Source organism: Chrysochloris asiatica, unplaced genomic scaffold (genome assembly GCF_000296735.1).
Source record: "Chrysochloris asiatica unplaced genomic scaffold, ChrAsi1.0 scaffold00081, whole genome shotgun sequence".
In the NCBI taxonomy this organism is placed as follows: domain Eukaryota; kingdom Metazoa; phylum Chordata; class Mammalia; order Afrosoricida; family Chrysochloridae; genus Chrysochloris; species Chrysochloris asiatica.
The window spans coordinates 1,076,310-1,103,453 of record NW_006408599.1 but is presented as its reverse complement, the minus strand read 5'-3'; the positions used below and the strand labels follow the sequence as shown (position 1 = coordinate 1,103,453).

The following is a 27,144-nucleotide window of genomic DNA, read 5'->3' as shown; positions in this document are numbered from 1 at the left end:
GTCTCTATGAGTCGGTTCCGACTCGATGGCACCTGACAACAACATATGTATATATACACAAAGAGTCCTGGTAGCATAGTGGGTTGTGGGTTGGGCTGCTAACTACAAGGTCAGCAGTTCAAGTCCACCAGCTGTTCCATGGGAGAAAAATGAGGCTTTCTGCTCCTGTAAAGATTTACCACCTCAGAAACTCTGTACAGGGCCACTATGAGGTGGAACTGACTCCACAGCACACAGCAGTGGCCCTAATCATATATACTCTATGAAGTTGATACTATGATTATCTTGTTTTGACATAGGTTAAGTGGGTCTTAAAGAAGTTGCGTAATTTGCTAATTTGCTTATAGGGACACCATAAGTAATTGATAGAACCAGAATTTGAATTCAAATTCTGCTGACTCCAAATCCTCAACTCTTGGCCACTCCCCTGTATTGCGTGGCTGCACTTTACAGGCAGTTAGTACTCACTCTAAGTCAAGTATTCCACAAGCAATGAGCTCTTGAAGTATAGCGATTTCCCAGTTACTCAACCCTGCTATATTGGCAGGAGCTCTGGTAGCGTAGTGGTTACGAATCAGGCTGTGAACCTCAGGGGCAGCAGTTCGAAACTACCAGCTGTTTTGTGGGAGAAAGATGAGGTGTTCTGCTCCCATAAAGATTTACAGCCTCGGAAACCCTGTAGAGGGTCGCTATGAGTCGGAACTGACTCCTTGGCACATAACAACAATAACAATAACTATATTGGCATATAGTAGTCAGACTCCTCATGTGGCGCTGTAGGATCAGCACTGGACTGCAAACTACAAGGCCAGTGGTTCAAACCCACCAGCGGCTTCTCGGAAACTCTGTACAGGGTGGCTATGAGTCTGAATAGACTTGATGGCACTTAACAACAACACTTGCTCAATAACTGTTTCATGTCTGAATAGCTTTGTAAACCAATGAAGTGTGAAAAGCATGAAGTGATGTCCTTCCCAAGAAAATCCAAGGGAACTGCGAAAACTTGACATAAGCATGTTTAAAATAACGATCACTTTAAAAGAAACTCAACCCTTGGAAAATAAAAATGACTACGGAAGAAAAAAAATTAATTTAAGACAAGAACCAAAGAGAATATCTAGAAACAAACCCAGTAAAACAAGAAAAAAAAAAAAAAATCCTAGGACTGTAAAGATTTAAGGTGTAAAAGACACTTGGTGATAAAATTCTAGTTGTTAAGTGCCGTCGAGTCGGTTCTGACTCATAGTGACCCTGAATAGGGTTTCCGAGGAGCTGCTGGTGAGTTTGAACTGCTAACCTTGCCGGTTGAATGCTTATCCTATGGTTCCACACCAGGACTCCAAAATGTTAGTAGCATGTCTTTAAAATAAGGAACAAGACAAGGATTCCCATAATCATTAGGGCAATAAGATAGAAAAACGATATAAGGAGTAGAAAGGAAGAAATAAAAAATATCCTTCTTAGCAAAGAGATAATATAATAGAACTTATAAGTCTGACTATATTAAAATTATTTATTAAAGGCAGACAACAAAAAGTAAAGACAAGTTCCAGCTTGAAAAATCATAGGTATAAACCACGGGGAGTGAACAATTCGTGAGTATTCATTCTTTTAACACATATTCATTGGGTGTGTACCAGGCAAGGTGCCTGGGTGTAAGCTCTCTGGGTTTGCACTCAGTTTCTAACCTAAAGATCGAAGGCTTGAATCCACCCAGGAATGCCATAAAGGAAAGCTTTGGCAACCTGTAGACATTAAACCCAAGAAACTCCCATGGTGCAGTTCTACTTGGGAACGCATAGTGTTACCAGGAGTAAGGGGCCACTCACTGGCAGCTAACGGCAATAACAGACTGCTTTCTGAATGTCTAAAACATTTCATAATCAAAACTATTTTTAAAAATTTATAGAAGAAAGAACAAGGCAAAGCTTCAGCCCTAAGTACCATAGATATCACTGGTGCCCATCCATGTCCCTCCTTTCCTGCTGCACCCAGTCCAGCCTGCACACAGCACATCAGGCACCTTGAAGTGACAGCTCAGAGAAGGATTTAATTGGTCAGGGCTTTGGCTTGTATACCATGACCTACTTTTGCTCAGTAAGGAGAGGATGAAGAGAGTAGAAGGCACAGGAATGCAGGGGAGTTGGCAACAATGAGTTCAGGGGAGGATTAGTGAGGCTGAGAGGTGAGTGAATCTCTCCTACTACCTGAAAAGGTAATTTGTTGAGAAAGGACAAATAGGTTCCCTCCTCCGCCATTACAGCAGCATGGCTCATCTTCCTTCATTACTGAAACCTAACAACCCAGCTCATTCTGAGGGATTTCAACAATGGCACAGGTCAAGCATTCATCCAGTCTCTCAATGCACAGCTTACAAGCAAAGTGCTTGTAATAGCTATGTTATATTTTTTGAATATGTGTTTGATTGATAGTCATAAATCTTATTTCTAAATTACATAAAATTGCATACTCATGGGCAACCTGCAGCCTCTTCCCTCGCCCTCTCTCCATTTCCCCATCTCTCCCTCCTTTAGAGTTCTAACCAGCTGTGATTGACCACCTCTTCTCTGTTGATTTATGCCTCTTCTTTCTTCACCTACACTTAATCAGCTGTCACAGGAGAAGTAAAATACTTCTCAGAACTGTCCCCAGGAATCCAGGATCAGTGCCTTTGTTTGCTCTTCTCACTTCTTCCCTGGACCACTGCAACATTCTTCTGACTGGCCTCCCTGGCTTCAGTCTTAAACTTGCATCCTTCACCAACCACCATACTTTCTGTAAATGCAAGTTTGATCATGGGACTCCCCAGCTTAAAACCTGCCAGGGGTTTCTTGCATTCTTCAGGAGTCTGAACTCCTTACTTTGGTATTCAAGGGCTTTAAGAAGGAGCCCAAATGATTTCCCAGGATCCTCTCTAAGTGTTACACTCCCTTGCTCAATGATTTTATATTATACTCTCCATTGTCTTCCCTGAACTCAAGAGGAAGTTTGAGCTGTTGGTAACCATCACAGTCACTTAGAGCTCCACCTCACTCCATAATGCATACTCTTACATAATTCTCTGCCTTTGCACATGCTGTTCCGCCCATTTAGATTGGCTTCCTCCCCTTTTCTATCTGGCATCCTTCAAGGCCCACCTCAAATACTTTCTCCTCTGAAGAATGCTCCCTGACACTGTCTAGCCGTCGTCTCTTTCTCCTCTGAGCCCCGATAGCACCTTGTGTTGACATCATTGTTTCCAAGCCTACCTCCTTTACCAGATCATGAGTGTCCTAAGGAGGGAACCCTGTCTTATTCCTCTCTGGAACTCTGTGCTGAACTCACTGCATGGTACATAGCAGCTTCCATCAAACAGGTGCTGATCTCTTCTTTTTCTATTTTATAGAAACTGATAATATAATTTTAATTGGATTACTAATTTCTTAGAATATGATTCAACTCTAATTAAACAAAGAGGTTTCACCATCGAATCCAGAAATGCTGGATAAAGGTAACAGGAGAGCTGGAGGCTTCTCAGTACTCCAATTACTGCAGGAGAAGGCTATATTTGGGAACCAATTAATTTCACCATGCTGAAAACTAATACATTTAAGATTCTGCCGCTCACATTCATTTTTCTCCATTATAACTTTTTTTAACTGTGCTATGGCCTGTCAGCATCATATTTGGTGCATTCAGAAGAGCTTTCATGTAACTGGAACCTTGGGATTGCCAAACACAACCATCAACCTATTCTTTACCTTCTAAAGCTGCAGTTAATTCTAAGCAATTTTTAAGCCAAGCCATATCGTTCATAAAAGTGGGTCTTATATTCTTGTACTAGGAAGTACCTTTTCCATCAGCTTCTAAGAGAAATGAAGGTGAAAGCTGCTTTATCCTTTCCCATCTTCTCTTGTGCTCTACACACTCTCCCTGGTTGACCCTCTCCCCTCTATAACAATGCCCTTTAAGAACCACAGGGGTGCTGATGGCTATGAAGTCAATGATGAGGATGATCATAGCCAACACCTACTGAGCTTGGACACAGTGCCAGCCCCCCTGCAAAGCTCTCATGTGCATATTCCTCACAAGCCACTCTCTATCTGTAGGGGCTGCCCAGGCCCACATTCTAACCACAGGAAGCAGGAGCTAAGTGAAGTTAAGTGGTGGGCCCTGTAGCTAACTAGCGGTCAAGTTGAGCTTGCACCCAAGTAGTCTGGTCCCACAGTCCATGTTAAAATGGCTCTAGCTTCATTTTTTGGGGGGTCAGCTTGTAGATTTCTTCAAGGAGTCCTCATGGTGCCGTGGTTAAGTGCTTGGCTACTAAGGGAAAGGTCTGAGAGTCAAACCCACAGTGGCTCTGTGGGAGGCAGCTTCCATAAAAATTTGCTGACTTGGAAACCTAGGAGGCAGTTCTACTTTGCCTTATAAGATTACTATGAGTCAGACTGATGATAGTGGGCTTGGATTTATGTGTGTGTTGTTTTATTGCAGACTTCTCCTACCTGGTAGTCCCTCAAATCCAAAAACCTATTATTGTTGAATGGATTCTGAGTAGCACTCACCCATAGGGTTTCCAAAGCTGTAATCTTTACAGAGGGAGCACAGTGGCTCTGTAGGATAACCACTGGACTGCAAACCACAAGGTCGGCAGTTCAAGTCCATCAGTCCCTCTGCAGGAGAAGGATGAGGTTTTCTGCTCTCACAAAGATTTGTTGTTGTTGTTGTTGTTAAGTGCCATCGAGTCGGATCCGACCCATAGCGACCCTGTACAGGGTTTCCGAGGCTGTGAATCTTTACGGGAGCAGAACGCCTCATCTTTCTCCCGCAGAGCGGCTGGTAGTTTCGAACTGCTGGCCTTAAGGTTCGCAGCCCGATTCGTAACCACTACGCTACCAGAGCTCCTCACAAAGATTTACAGCCTTGGAAATCTGATACAGGGTCATTATGAGTTGGAACCAACTTGATGGCACTTAACAACAACAATCTTTATAGAAACTGACTGCCACATCTTTCTCTCTTGGAACGGCTGATAGATGTGGACTATCAACCTTTTGGTTAGCAGCCAAGCACTTAACTACTGCACCACCAGGCCTTCTTGGAAGTCTACTGTTGTTAACTAATAGAGACCCTGTATAAGGTTTCTGAGGAACAGCTGTTGAGTTTGAACTACCAAAATTGTGGTTCAAACTGACCTTGAGGTTGAGTGCTTATCCTATGGCGCCACACCAGGACTCCTAATTATGGTAAATTCAACCTGCTTAAAACTAGTTCTTCTTGAAATCTGTTCTTTCTGCTGTGCTCCTGACCTAAATGAATTGCTTCACTCTCAACCGGGTGGATCTTGACTGACACCTCCAACTTCTTCACCCTTCAGATCTCATTGGCCCCCTAGCCTGCTGAATTGAGCCAGGGACCTTCTCTCCAGAGGGAAGCTGATGCCCTTCTCTCTAGCTCCACTGTCCAATGCCTTTGTTCAGGATGCTCATTTCTCACTTGCCAACTGACCCTATGGCCTACTTTTCTCACCCTTCAAACTGTACCCCAAGGGATTTTTGTAGGGCACAGATCAGCAGCAATTTGGTCTTCTCCATCTCCACTCAGTCATTCAGGTCAAAATCCCAGGAGTCTCTGGATTCCTCTAATATCTCCGCTCCTCCATCATGCCCTGCAGGAATCCTGTCAACCCTGCCTCCAAACATATGCTGAGCACCTCCATTTCTCTCTAGCTCTACTTGTACAAATCTAGCCGAAACCACCTTGGTCAGACCTCACCTTGTTGTTGTTAAGTGCCCTTGAGTCTGTTCTGACTGATAGCAAGCTTGTATTGGGTTTCTGAGGCATGGTTCGTAGATTCGAATTGCTAACTTTGTGGTTAGCAATCCAATGTATACTTCACTATGCCATTAGTGCTCCGTACCTTAGCTAGTCTCCTGCAGTAAGGAAGTAGTCTTCCTACTTCCGCCTATCCTTCTATCATTCTATCTTCCTCAGAGCAGCTGAGTCATCTTTTAAGAATGTAAATCAGATCATGCCACCAGGGTTTCCATTGGCACCTGGACGGAATTCTTTGTTCCTTTTGTAGCCTGCAGGGCTCTAAGTCACTTAAGTCACTCTAACTTCTAAGTCACCTCCTACCATCCTCCCCCTTGCTCACCACTTCACCCACACTCACCTTCCATGTGTTTACTTCAAACACACCAAACCCCGCCTGCCTTAGGCTCTCTGTACAAGTGATTCCCATTTTCCACTTGCTCCTCACATGATGGCTTCCTCATTGTCATTCAGGTTTCAATTCAAATGCCACCTCCTTAGAGATGCCTTCTCTGACTGCCCATTCTTAAATAGTACCCTAGGACTACCAGGCCAACCTATTTTGTTTCCATTTCAACACTTTGCACTACTGTTATTGTATTACTTATTTATTCATTTATTAGTTTACTATCTGCCTCCCTCAACTAGAACATAAGCTCCTTGAGGAAAGGGATCTTGGCCATCATTACTGTAACCTCAGCCCCTAAAAGAAGGTCTGGCCCACAGCAGTTGCATAATCTATTTGTTGGATGTTAATGAATAATCAGGGATGTCCTACCTCTAATTAAATTGTCTGTCCCATGTTTCTCACTACCATAGAACATAGGTGACCTCCAAACCACTCAAGGCCCTGTACAGTCTGGTTCCAATATGCCTTTTCTAATAAATTTCCTACCACTCCTCCTCCAACATGCTGAACTATATATTTCTTGCCTGAATACAGTCTGTGCTTTTATGTCTTTGCACATGTGGTCCAGTCTTCCGTTTCTCTGCCTGTTGATCTCCTCTCACTCTAGAAAACCCAGCTCTAATGTCTCCTCACTCAGGAAGATACATCCAAGAGAACTGTCCAGAGTTCCCACATCCTTGCAGATCTCTATTGCAGAATTTAGAATGGGAGTCCTGGTGTGGTGCTGTGGGTTAATGCACCAGACTGCAAAGCCATTTGAACTGCAAGGTCGGCAGTTCAATCTCACCAGCTGCTCCTCGGAAACCCTATATAGGGTTGCTATACATCGGAATTGACTCGATGGCACTTAACAACAACAGTATGCCCTTGGCAATGGCAATCCTGAAGGTCATGCCATATAATGATATGAAGGGATGGTTGTTGTCAGGATAAAAGGAAAGGACATATGTAAAACACCTTGTATGACCTTGATCCACTCCTTCAAGGCCAGTACAAATTAGTAAACTACTTAACTAACAAATGAGCCCAGCTGAGCAGTGAACATCGCCATGACAATTCATTGTTGTTGTTAGGTGCCATAGAGTCAGTACCAACTCATAGCGACCTTATGTATAGCAGAAGGAAACACTGCCTGATCCTGGGCCAGCCTTACCCTCACTACTGTTGCCACTTGGCCGATCCATCTCGTTGAGGGTCTTCCTCTTTTTCTCTGACCCTAGTTAGTTTAAGAATTCCCAAAAGTCTCTGGACAAGTCCCTCCTGAGCCAACCCTATTATATTTACTTAGCGTAGCGGTTACGAGTCAGGCTGCTAATCCCAAAGTCGGCAGTTCGAAACTACCAGCTGTTCCGCGGGAGAAAGATGAAGCTTTCTGCTCCCATAAAGATTTACAGCCTTGGAAACGCTGTACAGGGTTGCTATGAGTTGGGACCGACTCCAGGGCACATAACAACAACAATCACAAGTCCTGGTGTGGTGCTGTGGGTTAATGCGCTGGACTGCAGAGTCGGTTTGAACTGCAAGGTTGGTGGTTCAAGCTCGCCAGCTGCTCCTTGGAAACCCTACACAGGGTCGCTATGAGTTGGAACTGACTCGACGACGATGATGACAACAACAACAAGCATCTTTTTATCCCCTCTCTGGTAGCGTAGTGGTTACGAATCGGGCTGCGAACCTTAAGGTCAGCGGTTCGAAACTACCAGCCGCTCCGCGGGAGAAAGATGGGGCTTTCTACTCCCGTAAGGATTTACACCCTCGGAAACCCTGTACAGGGTTGCTATGGGTCAGAACCGACTCAACGGCACTTAACAACAACAACAACAAAGGAGGGATTGAACAGCCTGGCTCTTCTTTGTTAACTTTCCCCTAAAACTCATTTATTTTGTTTTTATAGTTGAGAATATACACAGCAAAGCATACACCACTACCACAGTTTCTCCGCTCACCATTTAGTGCCGTGGGTTATGGTTTCCTAGCTGGGCAGCCATTCTCACCCTGCTTTCCTGAGCTGTTTCTCCCTCCTTAGCACAAACTATACAGCCGAAGATATGCACTAATTAGAGGCTTGTTGAACTAATAAATGAAGCAACACCTATGTGGATTGATCCCATGGTTGCTGGAGAGACTCACCACTTAAAGATTTCCTTCACCTACTTGTGGGTGCCCAAATTATTTTACTAGGAGACGAAAACCTTTTCTTTTACAACAGAAGATCATTTACACCTCAGCAAAATGGCATGCTGCTATATTTCCCAGATCTTCATGGTTGTTCAAGAATGGACAAAATAGTACATATTAAGCCTGCAAATGCCAAGGAGTCAGAGTTTGTACCGTATGGCTTAAGGGCCAGGCTCCACCCACTACAAAGAGCCCCTCAAAGAAAGGACCCCACGTCGCAGCCCGTCACTATGAGGCCGCCAGCCTGATCGCCATCAGAACCCTTTTTTCTCACTTGATCTTTGTCTACATGTGTCAAATCTGCTCCCCTCCCCCAGAATTCAGGCTCTTGTCTGACTAAAGAGCAAAACCTGTGCTAACATTACAAAAAGATCAACAGCTAACAGTCAGAGAGTAAAGTATGAAATCAAGGTGACGTTGACAAATTCCTAGTCAGAAGTGATACTATATAGTTAACGTTTTCCTGGAAGGAAGGAGAAACCCTGACATTAATGAAATCATCAATACAGCCTAAGAAAGCTGGTTACCCCCATGAATAATTACTGAAGAACTAAACTCCTTATCTTGGGACCGTTTCAGAATTTGGGATTTCACTGCAATAGTTGGGAAATATTGAATTTCTTCCTTTAAATGAGCCCAAATGAAGTGGCAGTAGTCCAGGGGAAGTATTGGTGCTGTTGTTAAGTATAGTCGAGTCAATTCCGACTCAGAGCAACCCTGTGCAGGGTTTCCAAGGAGCGGCTGGTGAGCTTGAACCATCAACCTTGCAGTTAAAACCGACCTTGCAGTCCAGCGCATTAACCCACAGTGCCACACCAGGATTTAAACAACAGCAACAACAAAAAACTCCACTGTTGTTGAGTTGATTCAACTCAGAGACCCTATAGGTCAGAGTAGAACTGCCCCATAGGGTTTCTTAGGCTGTAAATCTTTACAGAAGCAGACTTCCACATCTTTTTCCTGCAGAGCAGCTGGTGGGCTTGAACCACCAACCTTCTGGTTAGCAGTTGAGTGCTTTAACCATGGTGCCAAATTAGTGGCATTTAATATACACCTATTTTGCGCATATAGTCAAGTTACATCTTTAGATTATTTTCATAATTTTCTAGATACCATTTGGCTAAAGTAGAAATTCTTACCTCATTAAATATGGCAAATTTAACACAGGTAAGTGGACAGTAATAAGCACATCATAGTACTGAGGTCGTGGAGAAGACCACGAATGTGGGGTCAGTCTGAGGCCAAACTGAAATTGAATTCTAGCCTGACATCTGTTGGCTGTGTAACATTGGGAAGTGACTTTATTCTTTGAGACCAGATTTCCTCTTCTGTTAACACAATACTGTATTAAAAACTCACACCTTACAAAGACACTGTGAGAATTCAATGAGACAGTAATATATGCAAAGCACACAGCACTGTCCCTGACACCAAAAATAGTAATAGTAACATGTAACAGCCAACAACCACAGTCATCTCAGGAAAATGTGATATCAGCAAAGAACTGGATTTGCTTATTCCAGGGTTAAAAAAAATTACCATCAGGGTTTTCTCGTTGAATAAACTAGCAGTTTTAGCAGCACAATCTGGAGGCCTGTGGTTTAACAAGCACCTAATTAGACACTGGCATTCCCTGAGCTCTGAGTGACACCTGCTCTAAGAACTGCACACACAGAAAGGGTCCGGGGAACAGTGGTTGGTCATGCTTTGTCCAGAAATACAGCGGAAAACCAACCCAGATGATTGCTTTTAATAAAATCTTCCCTGAAAAATACTCAGGTTAAAAATATGAACAAAGGAGGTCCTCTGAGGTTTGATTAGTTCAATTCCACTCTGCATTAGACAAGGAGGTCCTCTGAGGTTTGATTAGTTCAATTCCACTCTGCATTAGACCATTCCTGCCAGTTTGGGTTGTAAAACTAATGAAAGGTAAATTTATGCAAATGAGAAGTACAGAAACACGTGACTGGAGGGTGCACCTCTGAGGGAGGAGTGAACTGGTGGTCTCATCCGTTCAATGGGCCAACCACAAATGATTCTCTTGACCAACCACTAATTGTGTCTGCTGTCACACTCCTCTTCTACTCACAGGGAAAATCTAAAATGCCTTAGCCTGGCATCCAAAGCTCTTCATATCTGATCACTGGCAGTCCTTCTAGCCTCCACCTCATGGCTTCCTGCACATACCTGCTCTGGCCATACCAAACTATGTACAATTTCCCAAACTCACTCAAGCTCAAGGTTTCTATTTAGGATAGTATTGGGGAGAAAAATTACTTCAAAAATCAATGTCTAAGTCCTTTAAAACCCACATGAATAGATTCCTGCCACAAGAATTGTATCTCCCTATGAAATTTCTGGAAATTACAAAAACAGTCCACTATCCGGAAGATCACCCTGCCAGTAAACTCATCCGCACCTTGCACCCATCTTACAAACACATACTGAGTCAGTCCCATGTGCCAGGCCAGTGCCTGCCATCAAGGACACAGAGGATTCAGATAACAATCCTGCTCTGCAGATGTTCAATATCGGGATGCTTAATCCATAAATCTAGGACATTACTACCTGGTTCAAACTGGGTACTAAGTATTGGTGAATTAAGCTAAGCTACAATTGTTGTTGTTTTTAGGTGACATCAAGTCGGTTCCAACTCATGGTGACACTGTGTACAACAGAACAAAGCAATGTCTGGTCCTATGCCATCCTCACAATCATTGCTATGCTTGATCCCATTGGTGCAGGCACTGTGTCACTCAATCTCTTGAAGGTCTTCCTCTTTTTCACTCACCTTCTACTTTACCAAGCATGATGTCCTTCTCCCGGGACTGGTCCCTCATGATAACATGGTCAAAGTACAAGAGATGAAGTTGTGCTCTTCTCATTGTCTAAGGAGCATCCCAGCTATACTTCTTCCAAGACAGATTTATTCATTGTTTTAGCATATTCAATATTCTTCCTCAACACCATAATTCAAATGCATCAATTCTTCTTGTTTTCTTTATTCATTGTATAGTTTTTGCATGTATATGAGACAATTGGAAATACCATGGCTTGGGTCAGGAACACCTTAGTTCACAAGGTGACATCTTTGTTCTTTAACATTATAAAGGTCTTTTGCAGCAGATTTGCCCAGGTCAATATGTCATTTGATTGCTGCTGTTGATTGTGGATCCAAATAAAATGAAATCCTTGACAACTTCAATCTTTCTTCGTTTATCATGATGTTGTTAGGCCCAGTAGTGAGGACTTTTGTTTTCTTTCTGTTGAAGTGTAATCCATATTGAAGACTGTAACCGTTCTTCTTCATTAGTAAGTGTTTCTTTTCAGCAAGCAAGGTTGTATCATTTGCATATTGCAGGTTGTTAATGAGCCTTCCTCCAATCATGATGCCACATTCTTCTTCATATAATCCAGTTTCCCAGATTATTTGTTCAGGACAGGATACAGCCCTGACACACATCTTTCCTGATTTTAAACCATTCAGTATTCTCTTGTTCTGTTCAAACGACTGCCTCTTGGTCTATGTACAGGTTCTGCATGAGCACACATGTTCTGGAATTTCCATTCTTTGTAATGCTATTCATAGTTTGTTATGATTCACACAGTTGAATGGCTTTGCATAGTCCATAAAACACAAATAAACATCTTTCTGGCATTCTCTGCTTCCAGCCAAGATCTCATGTGACATCAGTAATGATATTCCTAGTTCCACGTCCTCCTCTGAATCTGGCTTGAATTTTTGGCAGCTCCCACTTGATGCATTGCAATTGTTTTTTGTTTTTTTTTAATTATCTTGAGCAAAATTGTACTTGCATGTTGTGGTATCAATGATATTATTTGATCTTTCCAATCTATTGTGTTAACTTTTCTTTTGAATGGGCACAAATCTCTTGACTGGATCTCTTCCAGTCCATTGGCTAGGTCTTCCAAATTTCTTGGACTGGTTAAATAAGTGCCCGCACTGCATCAATTTGTTGAAACATTTCAATTCCAATGACTGGAGCCTTTTTCTTTTTATTAACCAATGTTTACAGGGTAGCTTGAACTTCTTCCTTCAATAACATTAGCTCTTGATTCCATGCTACCTCTGGAAATGGTTGCCCAATTATTTTTGGTACAATGACTCTGTGTATTCCTGCCATCTTTTTTGTTGCTTCCTTATCATTCACTATTTTGTCTCTAGAATCCTTCAATACTAATGCTATAAAGAATAGGATATAGTAAGTACTGCGCCACAAGCAGGCCATAGGGAGTGACCCACATCTAGAGACACAGAAAGGCTTCTTGAGGAGATGATTCAGAACTGGACTTTGAAAGATAAGGAATTCACCAGGTGAAGAATGGGCAGTGGAGCATTCTGGGCAGAGAAAAGTGTAAGTGCAAAGGCACAGAAGTATGAAAGAGCATGCCCTGTTTGAGGGTCTCAAGAAGCGGACTATAGCTAAAGAACAGGGTCATGGGGAATGGGAAGCAGGATCCCACAATTCATTGCTCCTGAGCTCCCAGCAAAGCTTCATCAGTCTCCTTTTTGTTAAGTGCTGTCACGTCGCTTCCGACTCACAGCGACCCTGTATAGGGTTTCTGAGGAGCACCTGGTGGGTTTGAACTGCTGATCTTGTGGTTTGCAGTCCAGTGCTGATCTTACAGCACCACACCAGAAATCCTTCAGTGATGGTGGTGGTGGTGTGCAGTGGAGTCGGTTCCAACTCATAGAGATGCTGTATAGGGTTTCTGAGGCTGTAAATCTTTACAGGAGCTTCATCTTTCTCCTGCAAAACGGCTGGTAGTTTCGAACTGCTGACTTTGAAGTTAGCAGCCTGACTCTTTATTATGCTACCAGAACTCCTTTAGCAATGTACAAAATATACTCCAAGCCCTCTGGTTTCCCAGCTCGTGGTAGACAAGAAGCAACAAGGAAAGCCAGTGGGGCTTTCAGAAACAGGCCCTCTGACAGCAGAAATGATGCTTTTAAGCCTTTAAGATTTAGGAAAACAAGAAAAGTTCCCAAGGAAAGCACAGTTCTACACAGTACAGGGCTGTGGGTCAGGGAAAGCTAGTCTTAAACCCCTACTGTGTAACAAGCAGTTCTCTCATTGACCACTGTTAGGTCTGTTGGGTCTGATGGTTCTCAACCTTAGCCTGCACATTTGAATCACCTAGGGGAGGTGGGCTTTGTTGGTTTATTTTGTTTTGAAAACATACTCAGGCCTCACCTCAGAGATTCTAGTTTAATTGGTCTGGTGGGGTCCAGTCAATGGATAAAGTTCCCAGGGTGGTTTCGCTGTGCAACCAAGACTGAGAAGGACTTTTTTTTTTTTTTTAAGCTTTCTACTTCATTTATTATGCCACAAGCTTGGCCCCTACAACATTTGCATATGGGACCCTGATCTCTATTACCTTATTTAGTTTTCACTCTGACCCTTCAGGCTGTATAAATAAAGTCAGGTTAAGAATCCTGTCCCAGGGAACCCAGCTCTCCAGGGGACTACAATAGGTATCCCCAGGACCTGACCCCGTGTGCTCTCCAGTGAGCCATGCTGCACCCTTGCAGTGGTGTGTTTCAATATTCAGGAATTTTTCCAGCTGGTTGTTACAAGTCATTGGTAGCTTGAAATCAATTGCGGTGGGAGTTATACCATGGGAAGCAGCAAACACTGCAAATTAGGTTTTTTTTTTACTTCCTTCCTTTTTAAAAAATTTTGGAGAACTTATTTACCATCACCAAATTCTAAGGTATCAAAAGAGAGAGAGAGAAGAGAATGTCAAATTATGTTCCTTTAATTTTGAAAGCAAGCTATACAAGGGGGCTTCTGAAAGTTCATGGAAAAATTCCATTATCTTTCTATTTCATTTTTTCTACCAACTTTTTGAAGCCTCTGCCAAACAGTTGAACATGATTGAGGCTTTGAGTGCAACGACATAAACCTCTTGTACCTGGAAAACACACATCGGGCATTTTTATTAAGGTATCACGTGACTAGAGATGCATTTTGCATGCTGCCTTTTGCTGGTTGTATTTGACTTAAAATCACTTAGCGACAGTGAGAAAAGAAAAATATAAGCATGGAACAAGCTCTCTTGAGGTGTCCTCTGTCTCTGCCACTGGGAGCATAATAGAAAATGTTCTCTACAACAAGCCTCCTCCTGCCAGCTCTGCCTGTGACTGGTACCTGAGCTGCCTAAATGTGTGGAGCTCCTGTGTTGGAGTGCTGGCTTGGAGCCTCCTAGAAAAGAAAAACAAGAGTGACTAAGAGAAGTTACTCACCCCCTGTGGTCTCTCAGCATCACTGTGGAGCTCAGCTTCCAGTGATCCCCACAGAACAGGGGCTGTGACAGTCTTCCCTCACAGCATGGGTCCTCTATCAGCACAGCTCCACAGTGATAAAGCCTAGTTATGTTGGTACAGTGCTTTTAAGAGGATTGAAGGAGATTGTAAATAGAAAAGGAATAAAGGAAACTACCCTTTATTGAGTGCCTACTTTATAGCCAGGCACTGTGCTAGATACTTTCCAGCATGTGTCTGCAGGTGACATTTATTCAACAACTAATACATGCCAAGTCCTAAACCAGGCCTGTAGGTACGTTAGCTTACTTAATCCCCCTCAATAACCCTACGAAGTAGCTAAAATTGTCCTCTTTTACGGATAAGAAAATTGATAGTTGAAGTCACCTCCTCAAGTTAAAACAGCTGGAACAGTGTCAAGACTAGAACCAGGACGACTTATGACAGGTCTCTATATTGAGAAATGGGAACACATCTGAAGCGTAGGAAATTGTCACTGACTCAAACTCTGCATCCACCCCAATATTATAGTGATGGGGAGACTGGTTTTATGTATATTTCTGAAATTAGGCAAATAATATGAGAGGGCTTCAAAAGTTGGTGGGAAAATTCTGTATCTTCTAATTCTATTTGTCTGTGAACTTTTGAAGCGCCCTCATAGTAATTATAAATAGTTGTTTTTAAGTGCTGCTGAGTCAGTTCCAATCCATAGCAATCCTGTGAGCTTGAACAGCCGACCTTAGGTTCAAACCAACCTTGCAGTCCAGTGCAATAACCCACAGCACCATGCCAGTACTTCCTATTATTACTTTGTTGTTGTTGTTGTTGTTAAGTGCTGTGGAGTTGGTTCTGACCTATAGCGACTCTGTATATGGTTTCCAAGGAGAAGCTGGTGAGCTTGAACTGCCAACCTTGCGGTTCAAATGGCTTTTCAGCCTGGTGCATTAACTCACAGTGCCACACCAGGACTTTAGCTACCAGCTATTGAGTAATATCTACCATTGAAGTCCTTAGATTAGGATGATGACTATACACTGTGCCCTTCCATACACAGGCACTGAACTAAGTAAACATTTAATATCGATCTTCACAATAACTGTATGAGATAGGCATTGTGCTAGATGCAGTAACTGAGGCTAGGTGAGCAATTTGCACACCATTGTCACAGAGCTAGCAAGTGGTAGTGGTGGTGTGCCAAGGAATTGGTTCTGACTTCTAGTGACCCTAAATAGGATTTTTGAGGCTGTAAATCTTTATGGGAGCAAAAATCCTCATCTTTTTCTCGTGGAATGGCTGGTAGTTTCAAATTGCTGTCTTTGTGGTTAGCAGGCTGATTCATAACCACTACACTAACAGAGTTCCTTAGGAAGTGGCAATACAAGTCTGGGATTCAGGATTGCAGAACTCCCAGACCCATGTCCTAACTCTAACTGCCAGGATTCAGCCTTTGGGATGGGTTAGACCATTCTTGCATGTGTGATGTTGCAGGTCTACCCAGAACTGAGTGAAACCCTGCTGTCTGAGTTCCCCACTATCTGCATGAATGCAACACAGTTAAACACAGGGAATGAGCAGGAACGTGACCAACAAGCTGAGGGGCTTGGCTCTCTTGAGGGCAGGTGGAACCAAATAAAGCTATCTCCCAGTCACAGGGCTAAGCATTCCTCATCAAGGACTTGCTTTGGAGTCTTGGAGATGAGAAAGACTCACAGGCTGACTGGGCTAGCCTCCTATTTAATGCTGGCATCGCCATTATAACTCTGTCTTTTGGGGTCACTTGACAGGATTGTGGTAGGATTAGATTAGATATATGTAAAGTGTTTAGCCTAATGACATTAAGTAGTAGAAATCAATATATTTAATGTCACCCTCATTCATTCACTAATTACATTTTAAGTTGGAACCTACTCTACACTAGTCCCTGGGTAGGAGGTAGCATCATTGACTTGGTATAAGGAACAATTTGAAGTACAGATACAGTGGTGAGGGAAAATCTCTGATGCATTGAACAAACATCTTCTGAGTATGGTTTTATGGTACTATGCTTAAAAACCATGGGGAATAAATGATAAATTAGTTGGCCGAACAAGACATGCTCACCAATAATTACAGTGAAATCATAATGAACATAATTAACATTTTGTATAATGCTTCATAGTTTTATACAGCCCTTCCATAACTGTAATCAGATCCTCCCCAAAAGGAGCCATCTGAGATCAGCAGTGACAGTCCTATTTCCACGTCCTCTGCTGAATCTGGCTTGAATTTCTGGCAGCTCCCTGTCGATGTGCTGCTATAACTGTTTTTGAATTATCTTCAGCAACATTTTACTTGCACGTGATATTAATGATATTGTTTGATGATTTCCGCATTCCATTGGGTCACCTTTCTTTGGAATGGGCATAGATATGGATCTCTTCCAATCAGATGGCCAGGTAGCTGTCTTCTAAATTTCTTGGCATAGACAAGTAAGCACTTCCAGTGGTGCATTAATTTGTTGAAACATTTCAATTTGTTGTCTATCTATTTCTGGAGCCTTGTTTTTTACCAGTGCCTTCAGTGAGACTTAGACTTCTTCCTTCAACATCATCAGCTCTTGATCAAATGCTAAATCTTGAAATGGTAGAACATCAACCAATTCTTGTTGGTATAGTGGCTCTCTGTACTCTTTTCTGCATCATTCAATAGTTTGTCCAAAGAATTCTTCAATATTGCAATTGAGAGTTGAATATTTATTTTCAGTTCTTTCAGCTTAAGAAATGCTTAGCGTGTTCTGCCCTTTTGGTTTTCTGACTCCAGGTCTTTGTACATTTCAGTATAATACTTCACTTTGTCGTCTTGAGCTGTCCTTTGAAACTTTCTGTTCAGCTGTTTTACTTCCTGATTTCTTCCATTTGCTTTATCATCTCTATGCTTAGAATACAAGTTTCAGAGTCTCTTCTGACATTCATTTTTTTCTTTTTTCTTTTTCCCCTGCCTTTTTAATGACCTTTTGCTTTCTTCCTACATGATGTTCTTTATGTCATCCCACAACTCTTCTGGTCTTCAGTCACTGGAATCTAATGCACCAAATCTGTTCTTGAGATGATCTCTCAATTCAGGTGGGATATATTCAAGGTCATATTTTGCCTTTTGTAGACTTGCTTTAATTTTCTTCATCTTCAGCCTAAACTTGCATTTGAATGATTGATGATCTATTTCACAGTCTGTCCCTAGCCTTGTTTTGGCTGATGATATTGAACTTCTCCAATGTCTCTTCCCAGAGATGTAACCAGTTTTGTTCCTGTGTGTTCCATCTGTAGAGGTCCATGTGTACAGTTGCTGTTTATGTTGTTTAAAGGAAGTATTTACAATAAGTAAGTAGTTGGTCTTGCAAAATTCTATCATGTGACTTCCAGCATTGTTTCTATCACCAAAGTCGTATTTTCCAACTACTGATCCTTTCTTATTGTTTCCAGCGTTCACATTCCAATTATCATTAATTACCAGTGCATGTTGATTGCATGTTTGATCAATTTCAGACTGAAGAAGTTGGTTGTTGTTGTTGTTAAGTGCCGTCGAGTCGGTTCCGACCCATAGCGACCCTGTACAGGGTTTACGAGGGTGTAAATCCTTATGGGAGCAGAAAGCCTCATCTTTCTCCTGCGGAACGGCTGGTAGTTTCGAACCGCTGACCTAGAATTCTTCAATTTCATCATCACTGGCTTTAGTGGTTTGTGAGTGAAGTTGAACAATAATGGTATTAACTAGTCTTCCTTGTAGGCATATGGATATTATCCTATCACAAACAGCGTTGTACTTCAAGGTAGATCTTGAAATGCTGTTTTTGAAAATGAAATGTGATGCCATTTCTCTTCAATTTATCATTTCTAGCATAGTAAATCATACGATGGCTAGATTCCAAACAGCCAATACTACTTTATTTTGGCTCCTAATGTGGTGTGGCGCTGTGGACTAATGTGTCAGATTTCAAAGTCGTTTGAACTGTAAGGTTGGTGGTTCAAGCTTATCAGCTGCTCCTTGGAAACCCTCTACAGGGTCGCTATGGTTCGGAATCGACTTGACAGCACTTTAACAACAAAAACAGCAAATGCCTAAGATTAGCTCTGGTATGGTGCTGTAGGATAAACACTGGACTGCTAACCACAAAGCTGGCAGTTCAAACCCTCTAGCCAATCTTGGAAACCCTATACAGGGGTTGCTGTGAGTGGGAACTGACTCAACAGCACACAACAACAACAATGCCTAGGATATTGGTCTTTATGTGTTCCATTTCATTTTTGATGACTTCTAATTTTCCTAGATTCATACTTCCTACATTCCACAACCAATTATTATTATTTTTTAAATGATTTATTGTGAATTATGTGATAGTTTACATCCGAGAATATTACTTTTACATTCATTCCATCGTATATCGTCTCATTGCCGTGGTTACAGTCCCCTCCATGCAATCCTTCCCCCGTGCCCCTCAGGTCTTCAGCACACAGTCGCTCTCCCTCTCTGGATCTAAAGTCTCCAGCTGCTCCATCGCTCCACATCATCATTGCTTCTCTGGGTAGGGTCCCGCTCTCTGCTTCTCTACCTTGACGGTCCCAGGGACCTCCGCTCCTAGACTGAAAAGTTAATCACTCCCCTCCTTGCTATAAAACGTCTACCTTTACATTTCCAACCGTCACAGTCAGTCCTGATAACAATTATTCACTATTGTATCACAAGAGACCTATCTGGATTTCATTGCATCAGCACCACCTAGACAGATTGAATACTACTCACTGGAGATTCTACCTTTCTCCAGGCCCTCTGGTTCTAGGTTCCCTCTTGAAAGCTTGTAAGCCAGTCACTTCTTGCCTTTGTAGCCCTCCACCCCCCTTTTTGGGTAGCCAATGTCCAAGTTGCCCATCCCTGTCCACTCTGTGTGTAGGAGGGGTGGGAATGATTCTTGCTGCAAGGGCCTGCTCCCTCTTTTGAGCTACTGTTCCATAGGTGTGGGTCAAGTTTATCAAATTGTATGAGCATACTTTTTTCTTTTCTTTTCTTTTCCCTCTTCTTTTTACTTCTGGTTGAGCTCTGATCATCCAGTCATTGAAGCCAGGACAAGTAGGTATCATCTGCAAGTGTGGGTATTCTTATGCATATGCCCTCTCTTCTTTTCAACTGGACGCTTCACTCTCCACTCTAGTCCTCCGTGGCTATGTCACTGACTCTGGGCCCAGGAGTCCCCAGGTCTTGCCACACCGCTGGCCCACCCAGTCTTCACCCGGGTTTCCAGAAGTCTATTGAACGTTGTAGGGCTTAGCTCACTGCTTCATTGCTGTTTTTCCCTCACTTCCCCCTTATCGGTGTCGAGCATGTTCACCAATCACAGCGTGTATTCCCATTGATCTTAGTCTTGGAAGGGGGTTTTCTCTGAGGGGACCCGACCACTTACCTTGATGTTTTCTGGGCAAGCATGTTGCTTGTTCTTGTAGTAACAGTCGTTCTGCCCATGTTGTTTTACATTTTTCCTGTAGGTCTTTCTTTCAAGAAGTATCTTCTGTTCTTCTAGCCACTCCAGGTTGGCCTGCTTGTCCTTTCAAGTGGGAATTTCTCGTCTCTGGAGATCTGGATGTGGTTCAGGCTTCCATCTGTAGTCTTATGTATTGCAGAGGCTCCACAGGAAGCCTCCTTCACTGGACACGTTGTAGCCCCATTTTAGGTGTTCCAATCAGTTATGGGCAGAAGATGGACTTACAAGCTTTCTATGGTGATGCTTTTCACTATTCCTTTCTCTCCCCCTCTAGTGACTATTTTATAATATAATGCAAGGAGAACCAAGATTCAAAAGACAGCCAAGCATCTTAATATTATTCTCCCCTTTTCCACATTCCAACCATGGCTCAATCTTTGTATCCCAGAACTCTGTTGTTCTCATGTTGTGCATATATCATTATTTACCTCTGTCTCGCTTAGCCCATTGAGACCTGTCTAATTGTTCTCCCATCTGCTTTGTTCTTCCATTACCCACATCTAATTATTAATGGGTGTTTGCAACTCTCTTCTCTTTCTGAGTAGTGCCACATCAGCAAATGAAGGTCTTGAAAGCTTTGCGCCATTTACATTGCTAAGATCAACTCTACTTTGAAGAAGCAACTCTTCCCCAGTTGTATTTTGAGTGCCTTCCAATCTGAGCGGCTCACCATTCAGCACTGTGCCTGGCAATGTTCTGCTGCTACATAAGGTTTTCAGTGGCTAACCATTCAGAAGTGGTCTACCTCTCCTTCATAGTCTGTCTTAGTCTGGAAGCTCTGCAGAAACCTGTCCACCACAGGTGACCCTGTTGTTGTTAAGCACCATGGAGTCAGCTCCAACTTATAGTGAGCCTGCACAGGGTTTCCGAGGCTGTAAATCTTTATGGGAGCAGAAAGCCTCATCTTTCTCCCACGGAACCGACCTTGAGGTTAGGAGCCCGATTCGTAACCACTACACTACCAGAGTTCCTTGGTGACCCTACTAGTATTTAAACTATCAGTGGCATCATTTCCAAAATCACAGTAACACACAAATTGACTGATGTGTATTGTTATCCAAAACCTACCTTCAGGGAAATTCTGCCAATTAAGTCTGTTTTTCCCTCTGGGGCCAAATAAAAGCAAATTGTCCTTTGAAACAACATTTATACATGTACACAGACAGTTACCATCTTCCAAATCTTCTCTGTTCCAGGATGCATTCCTGATATTTTCAGCTCTTCCTGTTCTGGCATCCTTACTGACCATCTCCCAACTTAATCATGGTGCCTTTCTATCTAGTTATCCTCTATTCATTCTTCACAACTTGGTTTGGAGGTTATCTTTTCATGGAAATCATCAGTGATTCTCCCATCCAAAGCTTGATTATATATACTTCTTGTGTGCTCTGGACCCTGTAGCTTGCCAAATGGTATTGAATCATTTGTTTATATGCCATTTCTAGAAGCCTGTAGGCTCTCCAAAGTCACAAACTTGACAACAATAATAGCAACAACATTTTTGCTACACTTACTGAGTGTTCACTGTGTACTAGCATTACTGTACATGTTTTAATACACTTTCTCAGACATATGAGGAGATCCAGTTCAGTTGTCATTGAATCTACTCCAACACATGAGGATTCTGTGTGTCAGAATAAAACTGTGTTCTATAGGGTTTTCAATGGCTTGTTTTTCAAAACTAGATTGATAAGCATTTAGTTTAGGTTAGCAGCTGAGCTCATTAACTGTTTGCACCACCCAGGTACTCCTCCATATAAGACAGGTACTACTACTTAACTTTCTTTCTCAAGGATATGGCAAAGGATGTTGATGTTGTTGTTGTTAAGTGACATCAAGTTAGTTCTGATTCATAGCAACCCATTACAGGGTTTCCAAGGACTGCCTTGTGAGTTTGAACCACCAACTATGTTGTTGTTCTTAAGTGTCATTGAGCAGGTTCCAACTCATAGCAATCCTGTTTAGAGTTTCCGATAGTGACCATAAAGGTTCATAATTTTTTTCCCCCAAAATTGTATAAAACTTCAATTGTTCTATCACCTTAAAACATGGTATGAAGAGCGTGGGTTCTCTAACCAGTACAGAGGGAAAGAGCCTGACCTAAGAATAGTGTATGCAGTGTGGACCAAAATTTTAGAGGACTTTTTCCTCACAGCAATGAGTAAATACTCCCTGGTCCAGGGAGAAAAACAGGTACTATTAAAAAAGAAAAACAACAAAACGAGGACTGGGGTTAGATATTAATAATAATAATTGCCAACAAAAGGAAAGTGTTGCTGGTTAATGCCCAATGTCAATGACCTAAAAGGCTACAAGGGCCTTACCCAAAATCTTTTCTAGGTTTTCCGAAGTTTGTCACCTAGCTTCTCAATGAAGAGCACAAGGGCATTGGAATGATCAAACCTGGTTAAAATTCCAACTCTACTTTACTTCTTGAGCAAGAGTTGCCAACAGTAAGATGGAAACAATAATACCTCATAGGAATATGGCAAAGATTAAGTGGGAAAGTGTCTGACCATGGGAGCACTCAATAAATGTGAAGTTGATACTGATGACAGAGAAGAAGAGTGAAGAGGAGGCAGAGTGAGACTACAACCTCCCTTTTGAGTGCACTTCAAGGGCTGCTGTTGGCAAATGGAGCTGTCTCTTGAAGCCTGATGGCAGAATATTGGCTTGTGAACACTCTAAGCCTGTGTCAAATTCCCACTAATGACTTCTCAGCATAAATTAAATGGAGTGAATACTGTCTAATGACTGCTACAGAATTACATGACAGTTTCCAGGAGAATCTGCACAAATAACTGAGATCAGAAGAATGGTCACTCTGATGAGTGCAGGTTTTTTGTTAATTTAATTTCTTCTTTCCTTCTGCTTGCAAATCTTCTTTGGTGGGAGTGAAAGAAAAGAGATGCTTAACAAGCCACCGGGTTCCCCCAGCCTTTTTAAGTAAGCCTAAATCGGGAGTACTAACAGTGTTGCATAGTAAGTGGAACTCAAAATTACACTCGTACCATTCCATAAATACTAATATTCAGTTATAGTTATAGAAATGGAATGCCTGTAAAATCGTATAATTTATAAAGGATGCTCATATACATATCTCATTTGACCTTCCATTATGTATTGATCACTTACCATGTGTCCTGCATTTTACATGCACCACACCTCACTTAATTTGCACAACAACTTTATGAACTAGAGTCTATCATCATTCCATTTTATAGGTGAGGGTTAAGTAAGGTGGAAGAATTCATCTAGAATCACCCAACTAGGATTTGAATGCAGATCTATCAGATGCAAAGCTTTTAGCCACTGTAATTCTGTTTCCCGTGATTTAAGTATGTTTGACACTCTTTTCCCTACCCCTGAGGTTTCTTTCCATGTGTAAAAGGAATGCCATTAGCTTAACATTTCTAGCCTCTCTTTACCCCCACTCCTCCAACCCCAACTCTATTCCTCTCAAGTTAACTACAACTCTTGGCGATGCCATGGATATCAGAGTAGAACTGTTGCTGCTGTTTCTCTTGGCGATGCCATGGATATCAGAGTAGAATTGTTGCTGCGTTAAGTGCTGTTGAGTAGCTCTGACCCACAGGACAAAATACTTCCCAGTCCTGCACCATCCCCACAATTGCTACTACGCTTGAGCCCATTGTTGCTGCCACTATGCCAATCCATCTCGTTGGAGGCCTTCTTCTTTTGCACTGTCCCTCCACTTTACCAAGCATGATATTTTTCTCCAGGGACTGATCCCTTCTGACAATATGTCCAATATAAGAGATGAAGTCTGGCCATCTTGGCTTCGCAGGAGCATTCTGGTTGTACTTCTTCCAACAGATTTGTTTGTTCTTCTTACAGCCCATGATACATTTAATATTCTTCTCCAACACCATAACTCAGATGCATCAATTCTTTTGTGGTCTTCCTTATTCATTGTCCAACTTTCACAAACATATGAGGCTATTAAAAAATAACATGGTTTGGGTCAGGGACACTTTAGGTCTCAAACTGACAATGGTTGATTTTTCAGTAGATTGGCAGGCCTTTATCCCAAGGCACCTATGGGTGGACTGAAATAGTCAACCTTTTGATTACCAGCAGAGCTCATTAACCATTTGCAGCAACCTGGGACTTCTGTTTACCTGTGTTGATTGAAGAGTTAGAAAAAGAAATTGGGCAAATGTAGCTCCAGCCGCTGCCTCTCCTTCATCTAGAGAGTAAGCTGTCCACAGGAAGCTCCTATTTATCTGCTCTCCAGGGACTGGCTCTGTCTGTCCTGTGTGGGGGCTGTAGGGGTGGAGTCTACATTCATCAGGAAGCTCATTTATCCACAGATAAAAGACACATCCTCCTACATCAACTTTTTCATAATTAAGGTGATAGTTTGGCCCTTATCCTACTTATTCCTTTTCTTATTCTCAGTTAATTCTGACCTAGGTGGAAGAATCAATGCATTTAAATCACACTGTTGGCAAAGAATATTGAAAGTACCAGGGACTGCCAGAAGACAAACAAATCTGTTTTGAAAGATGTACAGGCAGAAAGATCCTTAGAAGCCAGGATGGTGAGACTTTGTCTCTCATACTTTAGACATGTTGTCAGGAGCGACATGTCCCTGGAGAAGGACATCATGCTTGGTAAAGTGGAGGGTCAGTGACAAAGAGAAAGCTCCCCTAGTGAGATGGAGTGACACAGTGACAGCAACAATGGGCTCAAGTGTGACAATTATGAGGATAGTGCAGGACCAGGCAGTGTTTTGTTCTGTTGTGCACAGGGCCTCTATGAGTCCAAACTGACTCGACTGCATCTAACAACGACAACAACTAGGCAGAAGAGAGAGAGATTTATTGGACCGCCTTCAAAGACTAACAATTATGATAATCATTTCACAGATGCTCAGAAAGACGCAGAGTTCATTCCTTAAAAAAAAGACATTTTAAATGTATGTAGATAAATAGCCCAACACATCATTGTGCTATATGAATGTGATTCCTTTAATTCAGATTATTAAAGGAAAACTATCTTAAACATATAGCTTAAGAAGGAGAAAGTGACAAGAAAAAGACAAGCAACCTAATTTTAAAATGGGCAGAGGACATGAGCAGACATTTCACCAAAGAAGACATCCAGGTGGCCAACAAACATATGAAGAAATTATCTCAATCAGCCATTAGAGAGATGTGAATCTAAATGACAATGATATAACATCTCACCCCAGCATTCAAAGAAAAGTTAAAAAAAAAAAAAATGCTGGTGAGGATATGAGGAGACTGGGAGGGACCCTCCTCCACTGCTGGTGGGACTGCAAAATGGTATAATCACTATGAAAAATGCTTCCTCAAAAAGTTGGAGCTAGAAAGACCTTATGACCCAGCAATCCCTCTATTTGGTATTTATCCACAAGAAATAAGAGTTAGGACATGAGTAGACATGCACACCCCTGCTTATTGCAACACTAGTCACAAAAGCAAAAAGATGAAGACAAACAACCTAAATGCCAGTCACAGAAGACTGGATCAACAAACTTTAGTATATACACAATACTATGCAACGATGAAGAATAATGGTGAATCTGCAAAACATCTCATAATATGGATGAACCTGGAAGACATTATGCTGAGTGAAATAGTTAACTACAAAATGACACATATTGGCCCCACTCTTTCAACCTCTGCCACCATTGCAGCCACTGGGGAAGTGAAGGAGCAGGAGAGGAACCCACTCCGCCTGTCATCCAAGTCTTGCAGCCATGCCTCCCTGAAGAATATAAGATGTTCACCTGCGTCAAGCTTGCCTGCACCCCCGCTCTGATCCGAGCTGGATCCAGAGTTGCATACAGACCAATTTCTGCATCAGTGTTATCTCGACCAGAAGCTTGGACTGGAGAGAGCTCAGGAATGTTTAATGGAGCCCATGATGGTGTGTCTCCGCTAATCCGAGGGAGTTTTAGACTAGCGCATTCAGCAGACACCTAAATACTGCTGTCAAATTTATTACTGCAAGAGTAGGAGTGGCTGGTTCTGGTACTGGTATTGGAACAGTCTTTCTCAGCCTCATCATTGGCTATGCCAGAAACTCTTCTCTGAAGCAGCAGCTGTTTTCATACGCTATCCTGTGATTTTCCTTATCTAAAATAGTTATGGATCTCTTTGGTTTGATGGTTGCTTTCTTGATTTTGTTTGCCATGTAAACATTTGTTGGAGATGTTGGCATTCATATTAATTATGGAATGGATCTAATTCTGTGTATCTTACTGTGACTCTGAAAACTCTAGTGTTGATATCATGGAAGTGTACGTGATTTCTAAAATAATTTCATTAAAAATGAAAACTTTTTTTTTTTTTTTAAAGGACACATATTGTATCAAACCACAAGAAAAAGTTTTCATGTTAAAAGAAACATTCCATCATGGTTACAAGAGGGAAGAGAGAGTAATTCACTGGCTAGAGAGTAGACAAATGATAACTCAGGGAATGGGGATGACAATATACAAGAAGAGGGAAGTTTGCAGAAGAATGATGAAGACAGGTGGACATACAGGGAGGTGTTCAAGGAAGGGTTAAAGGGGATAGAGGTAAATACTGCTATATACGCAACTCTGGAATGACAGCGTTCAGCAGATGGATACAGGCTGAATGGGCACTCGAAGGAGAGTGGAAATGTAGTCCCACTACATTTGATGTAGTCCCCTTGATGGTAAGTCAAAAATTATCTGTACTCTGGCTGTAGAATGTATCTTAATCAACTTTTTAAAAGACGACTACATCATCACCGATAAGGGGAAATGAGGAAAAAACAACAATGAAGTGGCGAGCTAAGCCCTACAATGTGGAGAGTGACACGTTCAGCTGATAAAAAGAGAGGGCATATGCACAAGAACACCCACACTTGCAGATAATACCCACTTCACCTGGCTTCAATGACCGGATGATCAGAGCTCAACCAGAAGAAGAAAGAAGAGGAAAAAAA

General features: G+C 42.2%; 1 protein-coding gene and 1 pseudogene across 1 annotated transcript in view; one reads left to right on the top strand and one right to left on the bottom strand.

Moving 5' to 3' along the window:
* Positions 1-27,144, bottom strand: part of TTLL11 (tubulin tyrosine ligase-like family, member 11) — a 365,232-nt gene that overhangs the window by 144,889 nt on the left and 193,199 nt on the right. The gene's annotated exons all lie outside the window — the stretch shown is intronic.
* On the top strand, positions 25,947-26,365 carry LOC102811242 (annotated as a pseudogene).